This window comes from Macaca mulatta, chromosome 11 (genome assembly GCF_049350105.2).
Source record: "Macaca mulatta isolate MMU2019108-1 chromosome 11, T2T-MMU8v2.0, whole genome shotgun sequence".
In the NCBI taxonomy this organism is placed as follows: Eukaryota; Metazoa; Chordata; class Mammalia; order Primates; family Cercopithecidae; genus Macaca; species Macaca mulatta.
The window spans coordinates 35566818-35575463 of NC_133416.1; the positions used below are offsets into that span (position 1 = coordinate 35566818).

The 8646-nt window shown below is 39.2% G+C and overlaps 1 long non-coding RNA gene across 2 annotated transcripts; it reads left to right on the plus strand.

The window, feature by feature from the left end:
* Positions 1-508: 508 nt before the first annotated feature.
* On the plus strand, positions 509-7694 carry LOC144332692 (uncharacterized). 2 transcript variants are annotated; one of them, XR_013400664.1, is made up of 2 exons: positions 509-840; positions 4359-7694. It is a non-coding gene; the product is annotated as an uncharacterized LOC144332692 (long non-coding RNA). The 2 variants fall into 2 exon arrangements; XR_013400663.1 differs by having other exon boundaries at positions 5666-7694.
* Positions 7695-8646: the final 952 nt, after the last annotated feature.

The window sequence follows — 8646 nt, forward strand, 5'->3', positions numbered from 1 at the left end:
TAAATATACTGATTAATGTCTCATGCCTCCCTAAAATGTATAAAACCAAGCTGTGCCCCCATCACCTTGGGTACATGTCCTCAGGACTTCCTGAGGCTGTGTAATAGGAGTGTCTTTAACCTCGGCAAAATAAGCTTTCTAAATTGCCTGAGACCTGTCTCAGATGTTTTGGGTTCACATAGGTAAGAAAATCTCTGAAACATAGTAGTTGCAATATGCTGTAAAGAATAGAACACTAAGTATGTTTGACTAGACAGGTTAATAGTCTAGTTGAGAGATATAAAAAGGAAGTAGAACAGTAGCATCGAAAGATCTACTGGGGCTCATAAAGTGATACCCTAAAGACTGGTGCTTTAACATACTGAGAGGTCTTAGAAGCTGCCTCAGGATCAAGGTACCTTTAACCTTGTCTTGTTATCCTACTTCCCCCAAACTCTTGAAGTGCAGGGAGGTAGACTCTCTGTAATTCCTTTATCTGACCAAGAGAGTCTTTCCTGCAGGGGCCTTTGAAAACAGTATGTTGAGAATAGATAGGGCTCAAAGACAGTATCTCCAATTGAACTTTTAATGAACTCCTGTAGGCGCCAAGAAGGCGGGCAGATAAGGAAGAGCATAGAAACAAAGAACTGAGTAGAAGGTTACATCTGGGAAAAGAAAGTTTGTTTTGCATTGCATTCTTTCTGCTGACGTGGGGTTTATGGAGTATAAATAAAGTGAGGCGGAGGCTCTGAGCGCGGCCGCCATGTTCTCTGTGTGTCTTTGTCTTTTGTGTGTTCTTTCATTCTCCACCACCCCCGGCACGGACCCCAACAAGTGGCGCAGCGAGCAGGGTCAGCACGGGTGAGTAGGGGAGAACAAGAAGGGGAACCCCCTAGGGGCGGGTAAGGCCCAGATATTGTTAAGGGGAACCTTCTTAAGCTTTCATTATGGGGAATTCCATCTCTCTGGCCTCAGAATATTTACGGCTGTTTCAAGGACTATTGCCGTCTATAGGAGTAGAAGTGAAAGAAAAAGACTTTGAAGTGATTGTTTGCCCATGTTGAACAACATTGTTACTGGTTTCAGTATCAGACTAAAGTGCAGCTGAATCGCAGAGAATGGTTACAGGTAGTAAAAACTCTGCTTAGAGTTCTCCAGTTAGGGGATATTATGCCTCTAAAATTGTGGACCTTGTGTGACTCTATCACTCAGACATTAGAGTTACTTGAGACTGATTCAGAGTGTGGTAATGTAGCCACAGGAGGAAAGGTATCTGAGGATTTGGGAAAAAAAAAAAAAAATCTGAAATGGAGCCCATTTGTGCCAGGATAACAGAGGATGGTGGGGGTAGCAAAAGGGGGAGAAGAGAAAAAGCCAGCTCTTCCTTTTTCTAAGGGAAATTCTGACATGCAGTGTATTATGGAAATGCTTCAACAAATATTACAGATACATTCTAGTAATTCACCTTTGTGAGCTTTCCCTGTTTCTTTTCCTTCTGCCCTGTTAAAAGAGGATTTTCCAGTGCCTCCAACCCCCCGGCTTCCTTATCTTTACCTTTGTTTGGCAAAGTTGAAGCCCTATTCACATCAGACATACTTTAAATTTATACTAAACACCTGTTTAATATGTCAAAACCAGTGTATATGTATATCTTGTTGTTTGTTAAAATATTATGAGTATTTCAATAGTTAATAAATAAGCACATTAATATTAACTATTAATATTAATATAGTATTAATAACCCCAGCTAGGAAATTGTTATGTTATAGGGGTGCATAGGTTCCACCAATTTACACTCCAAACAGAAGTTGAGTATTCGAGCTGCTTAACACATTAACTACCTCTTGATATTTTCTGTGTTTTTAAATTTTAACCATTGTATTGTGTATGTAATGATTCTCAATTTGGTATTAATATACATATTTCCTAGTGAGTAATGATGTTAGACATATAGATTTATTGTCATTTCCTTGTTCTGCTACTTTTGGTTGGGTTATTTGCCTTTTCTTATTAATATGTTGAGATTCTTTATTTTTGGGGATATGAGTATTATTATATATTATATATACTTTTAATTAAAAAAAAAAATTTAAGGAGCTGGATCTGTTTCCAATTATTTGTGCTTCTTTTGCTCCTAATGCTCAGTTTTCAAATGGTGGCAATAATGTCCAATTTAATGCCTTACAAATTAAATTTTTAAAAAAGAAATGAAAGCTGCCATTTCTAACTATGGACCTCAATCTCCTTTTATCCTTGGTCTTCTTGATATTTTTCATCAGAAAATTTGATAATTCCTATAGACTGGAAGACTTTGGTGAAGGCTTTTCTTGATCGTTCTCAGTGGTTACAATTGCACAGCTGGTAAATGAACAAGGCACATGTATAGGCTAGGAAAAATATTATGTGTGATCCCCCTGGACCCACTGAGGAACAACTCACAGGCACGGGCCAATATGCTACTCTTAATGCTCAGGCTGGTCTAGATGATGTTGCCCTTACTCAAATCAAGACTTTGTTTTTAAGGGCCTGAAATAAGGTAGAGATAACAGGAAAATGTTCCCTTTCCTCTGTGAAGATTTTATAGGGCACAAATGAACTATATCCAGATTTCGTAGCCCGTCTCCAGGATGCTGTCTTCAAAATTGTGGGTGCTGGCCTTGCTTCAAAAATTTTGTTACAAACATTGTCTTTTAAAAATGCTTATGCTGACTGTTAAAAATTGTTAAAATCGTTAAAGGCCAATGGGGACAATTTAGATAACTATATTAAAACTTGTGTTAGTGTTGGAGGGGCTATTTATAATGCTCAATTATTTGCTGGAGCTTTGTCTAAATCCTTAAAAGGAAATAACAAACAAGGTGTTTGCTTTCAGTGTGGTAAACCTAGACATTCCAAAAAAGAATGTCATAAAAATTGAACACTTTTATCCCTCAAGGCAGAAAGCTGCCTTCAGAGGTGTACAAATATTGTGGTAAAGGTCGACATTGGACAAATAAATGTCGTTCCAAAACTGATAAAAGTGGAAATTTACTATCTCCTCTCCTGGGAAAAGGGAGCCGGGGCCCACAGGCTTGGGGCCCCAACAATTACAATACAAGTCTACTACAATATTCAGTGAGCAATGGCCTACAACATTAAGGAATAAATTCAAGTCCTCCTTAAGGATCCCACACCTTACCCCAGTTTCTCAGCTTTATGCAGCAACTAAGCAGAGCGCCGCTGCTGACTTAGCTATTGCTCAGCCTTATACTTTGTCTCCTAATAGAGAGGTATATAAATTAGCTATTAGAGTGTGTGGCCCTTTGCCAAAAGGACATGATATTACTAATAAAATTTTTATTTTGGTACAAGTTTCACAATTTATACGCCTGGAGGCAGGGGAACGTATTCTCAATAGAGAGGGTTTCGTAGCACAGAAAAAACTGTTTTTTTGGGAAACTTTAGTTTCTAATCAAAAGCCCTTATGTTCATTGCACATTAATGGGATAGTTTTAGAAGAGTTAATTGATACGGGGGTGAATATGTCTATTATTTGTTTAAATTAGTGGCCTATACAATGGGAAAAAAGACAAGTTTCAGTTATACTCACTGGCTTGGGTGCTGCTTCTGTGATTTATCAAGACGTAGAACCTTTAACCTGTGTCGGTCCTAAAGGTCAACAAGGTCAAGTGTTTTTTTTTTTATTTTTATATTGTTCCTATCAATATTAATTTTTGGGAACAAGATCTTTCACAACAATTTGCTGCTTTTTTAAACATTCCTCATATTTCCACAGCTGCCAAAAATATGATGTTCAAAATGGGCTACAATCCTTTAAATTCATAGCCACCACTCCTATTTAGGTGAAACAGTGACCATTATTTAAAGAAATACTTAGGACTCTAAAAGAGTAAGTCAAAAAACAAATGGCCGAGAGGAATATAAAGCCACGTATTTCTGCATGGAATTCCCATCTTTGTCTTGTCTTAAAACTATAAATGTTTACATTAAACCTAGGGAAAGTTTACAGCCTGGTCTTCCTAATCCTGCCCTTATCCCACAAAGTTAAAACCAGAGAAAAGCAGCAAGATGCTTTTGTATCATTACAAACTCAGCTTTCTTTCTACTCACTTAATATTGCCACAGAAAAAATTTAACTGGATTTTCTTATTCAATATTTAGATTATACCTTGGGGGCACAAAATATTCAACCCCAAAAAATTCAAATTCGACGTGATCATTTAAAAACATTAAATGATTTTCAAAAGCTTCTAGGAGACATTAATTGGATGCGTCCTGTTTTAGGAATACAAACATATCAGTTATAACATCTTTTTTCTATTCTAGAAGGAGACAGTCACTTGGACAACTCACGCCATTTAACTCCTTTGGCTTTACAGGAACTCCAGCTTGTTGAAGAGCAACTTCAAAAGGCCCTTCCGTTTGTTTATTTCATACTTTACCTTCTCCCACAGGAATGATTCATCAAACTAGTCGACCACTAAAATGGATCTTTTTGTCCAATAAAATATCTAAATGCTTGGCTACTTATATCGATCGTTTAGCTGAACTGATCATCAAAGGACGGCATCACTGTTGACAACTTTGGGGAGGAGATCCTTCCTTAATTATCTCTCAATTCACTCATAGTCAGATCACTTATCTTCTTGCAACTTCTGATTCTTGGCAAGAAGCTTCATCAATCTTGAGTTACAGTTTATCCTTATCCCTCGGTGCAATAGGGAGAATTGTTTGCTATTCTCATGGTCTTACTTGATTTCCCTACTACTGGTTGTAACATTGTTAGTGATTCTCAATACGCCGTTTATGTTACTTCTTATATTTCTCAGGCCACTTTACCTCTTTGTGTTACTTCTTCTCTTCAGAAATTCTTTTTTTGTTATCCTTTACTTTGAGCCAACGTCGAGCTCCTTTATTCATCACTCATCTTCGTTCTCATTCTCAACTTTCTGGACCATTAGTTCATGGTAATACTCAGATTGATTTGCTTTTAATCGGCCACCTACATGCTGCAGAACAAAAATATACTCTACATCACACTAATAGTTCTGGCCTTCAACGATGGTTTCATTTAACTCATAAACAAGCTCGTTCTCTTATTCGAGCTTGTCCTTCCTGTGCTCCTTTGAGCATTCCATCCTTCCATCCTGGGGTTAATCCACGAGATGTCCCTTCTTTTGGACGATTAAAATGTTCATCATACCATTGATACCTTTTCTCATTTCTGTTATTACTCATCTCTTAGTTTGTTTTGCCATCATGGGCATTCCTCTTATACTTAAAACTGATAATGCCCCTGCTTATGTCTCTCATAAATTACAAGTTTTCTTACAGCAATACAATATTCAACATATCACCGGTATCCCGGGCAACAGTCAAGGTCAAGCCATCATTGAGCGTGCAAATTTAACTTTAAAAACTTAACTATTAAAACAAAACAAAAAGGGGGAAATGAGCCCCCCAGAAACCAGATTTTGAAACCAGATTTTGAAGGTTCTTTTTACCTTAATTTTTTTGAATCAATGGAGACAATTGCAAGATTCTGCTGCCGTAACCCATCTTTCCTCACCTCCCTCGGTGATAGTCCCCGCTGACAGTTTAAAGGTTTGGTATCCTAATGAAGAAGGTAAGTATGTTCAAGGGCAAGTTCTAAAACAGGGACGGGGCTATGCTCTTGTCCTTACAGGGAGCGGACCTGAGTGGTTTCCTACAAGATGATTGAAACCCTGTTGAAAAGAAAACTGGATTCAGCATGCATTTCTTCCTTTGTTGGATGTGCCTCGGTGGGGGACTTATTTCTCTTAGTGAGGCTTTGTATGAATATTGGACTTATATTCCCTTTCTGCCCTTATATCAGGGAGTCGCCTGGGGGGAGGCGGAAATTAAGGTTTTCACCAATGACACTACTTGGATGCCGTCCCCCTATATAGACAAGGACAATATAGAATGGGAAACGGGAATTATAAACAACACATATCAATTTGGAGTGGAAGGAGTTCCAATATGTATGGGAAATAGTTCTCATTGTCTCCGAAGATCGCATGAAGCCTGGGCTGTTCGTTATAATCATAGTCATGTGGCTGCTAATACTGTTATTATTGTAACTAGAAGTTTTTAATATAATCATACTGTATATAGTAATGAAACTATTCCTAGTTCTTTACTTTTTTGTCCTATTCTAGAGGTTTCTCCTAATATTGAGGTGCTGGAGTGACAACAATGTCGGGGAACTAAACCCCGGATTTTATTAGAATACAATGGGATGCAAATAACTGATTGAAGTGTGCACAGTGATTTTCAAACAAAATTTAGTCACATACCTTTGAAATGACACTGGGTAAATAAAAGTATTGCTGCTAACAGTAATGAAACCTTGGTATGGCGTGAAGGAGGCCTGAAGTACAGAGTTATTTTTGGAAGTTGTTAGCTGCAGGCGATGCCATTAGCACTTTTGTGGGGAATATGCCCCTTAATCTTTCTAACCTGAATAACTCCTTTCATATTCAGTTATATCGAAATACCTCCTGATATATTATTGCTTGTGTCCATAAGCCCTACCTATTATTAGCAGGGAATTTGACATGGGATAATGATACGGGGATTGTTAATTGTACAGATACTTGTACATTTTTGTCTTGCCTCAATCATTCCTGGTAGCACAACTTTACTGAGGATATTTATATCCTCAGGGCTCGTAAGGAAATTTGGCTACCTGTTAACCTTACGCGACCGTGGGGGGCATCACCTCTTGAGACTTATATTTGGACTTCTCTCCAGCGAACCCTCCGTGCCCTTGGACTTATAATTGCCTCGGTGATGAGCCTTGTCGCCATCGTCTCCACTGTAGCCATAGCAGGGCTCGCTCTTCATCAAAGTATACAAAATGCTGAATTTGTGCAGCAATGGCATGAACAATCTCACCGGTTATGGCTTCAACAACGAAACATTGATTCTCAACTTGCTGAAAGATTGGACAACATGGAACAAGCCTTGACATGGCTTGGAGATCAGCTCACTGTCCTCAGTACTCGGATAACATTACAATGTGATTGGAACTCCACTCAATTTTGTGTAATGCCTGTGCTTTTTAACATCTCTCAAAATTGGACCGTAATCCAAAAATTATTAATAGGCCATAAAAATATTAGTTTGGACATCCAAGAGCTCACTCAGAACATTTCCAAAGCATTTCGACAACAATTACATGTGTTGTCCGGAACTGTAACACTTCAGGAGCTGGGTCAGCGCCTTGCTGCCTTTAACCCATGGACCCAGATGAAGACATGGATTTCTACAATCTCTGGAAGTATATTGCTTTGGGCACTTGGATTGGGTCTACTTCTTTTGGTGATTCGATGCTCCCTCCATCGCCTCCAAAAACAAAAGAAAACACAAGAACAAATATGGGCTACCTTTTTAGGATTGAGGCAAAACAAAAAAAAAGGGGGGGGGGAAATGCAGGGGCCTTTGAAAACAGTATGCTGAGAATAGATAGGGCTCAAGGACAGTATCTCCAATTGAACTTTTAATGAACTCCCATAGGCGCCAAGAAGGCGGGCAGATAAGGAAGAGCATAGAAACAAAGAACTGAGTAGAAGGTTACATCTGGGAAAAGAAAGTTTGTTTTGCATTGCATTCTTTCTGCTGACGTGGGGTTTATGGAGTATAAATAAAGTGAGGCGGAGGCTCTGAGCGTGGCCGCCATGTTCTCTGTGTGTCTTTGTCTTTTGTGTGTTCTTTCATTCTCCACCACCCCCGGCACGGACCCCAACACTTTCCAAAAGAAATGCAAGTAGAGATTGGGAGTCATCACTACACCCAGATAGATTTTTTATTTATTTTTCTGAGGGCAGCTACAAGAGATTATTTGGAAGTCTTTATCTGCATAATAAGAAAACCTTTGATCCTGTGCAGATGAACCCTTCACCATCCCATTAATACAAGAGCTAGAAATAAATTATTAGGCAGACAGTGATGGTAAAGAAGTCCTTGGCATGACTTTTTTTTTTTTTTTTCCAGAAAGCAGCCCCCAAATCATTTATTTTCTAACGAACAGCAGCCTGAAAAATTGAGCTTCAGACACAGATAAGCAAGCTGGAAGCTTGCACGAGCAAATGTCAGCAGCTGTGCAAAGAGAAGAGGGCTACCTGAGAGCCAGGCATGTTCAACATGGAGGCTCTATCTTCCCTTTTCTTTGTCACCATGTGTACGGTAAAGGAACAGGCAACACGGCATTGACCAGGTGGAGAACCCATCTGCATAATAGAAGATTAGAATGGGGCAGCCAGCTTCTTTGTGTGCTATGCAAATGGCACACCTGGTCCGACCAATCTTCCATGGCCTATGTAAATCGGACACTGCCTCCTAAAGCTCATCTGTGAAAACTTCTGCATTTCACTGCAGAAGTGGCAATCCATTTTCTCTGGGACCCCTCTCTGTGCAGAGAGCTCTTCTCTTTCTTTCACCTATTAAACTTCTCTTCTTAAACTCACTCTGGTGTATCCATGTCCTATTTTTTCGTGGCTGTGAGACAACAAATCTCAGGTATTTACCCCAGACAACAACGCCGCTTCACCATAATATGGGCTTCCTGCCTCCTGAGCCCATTTATTCTGCCTAATAATTTACTTCCCCTCAAATAATTGTCTACATTCCCCATATCCCTGT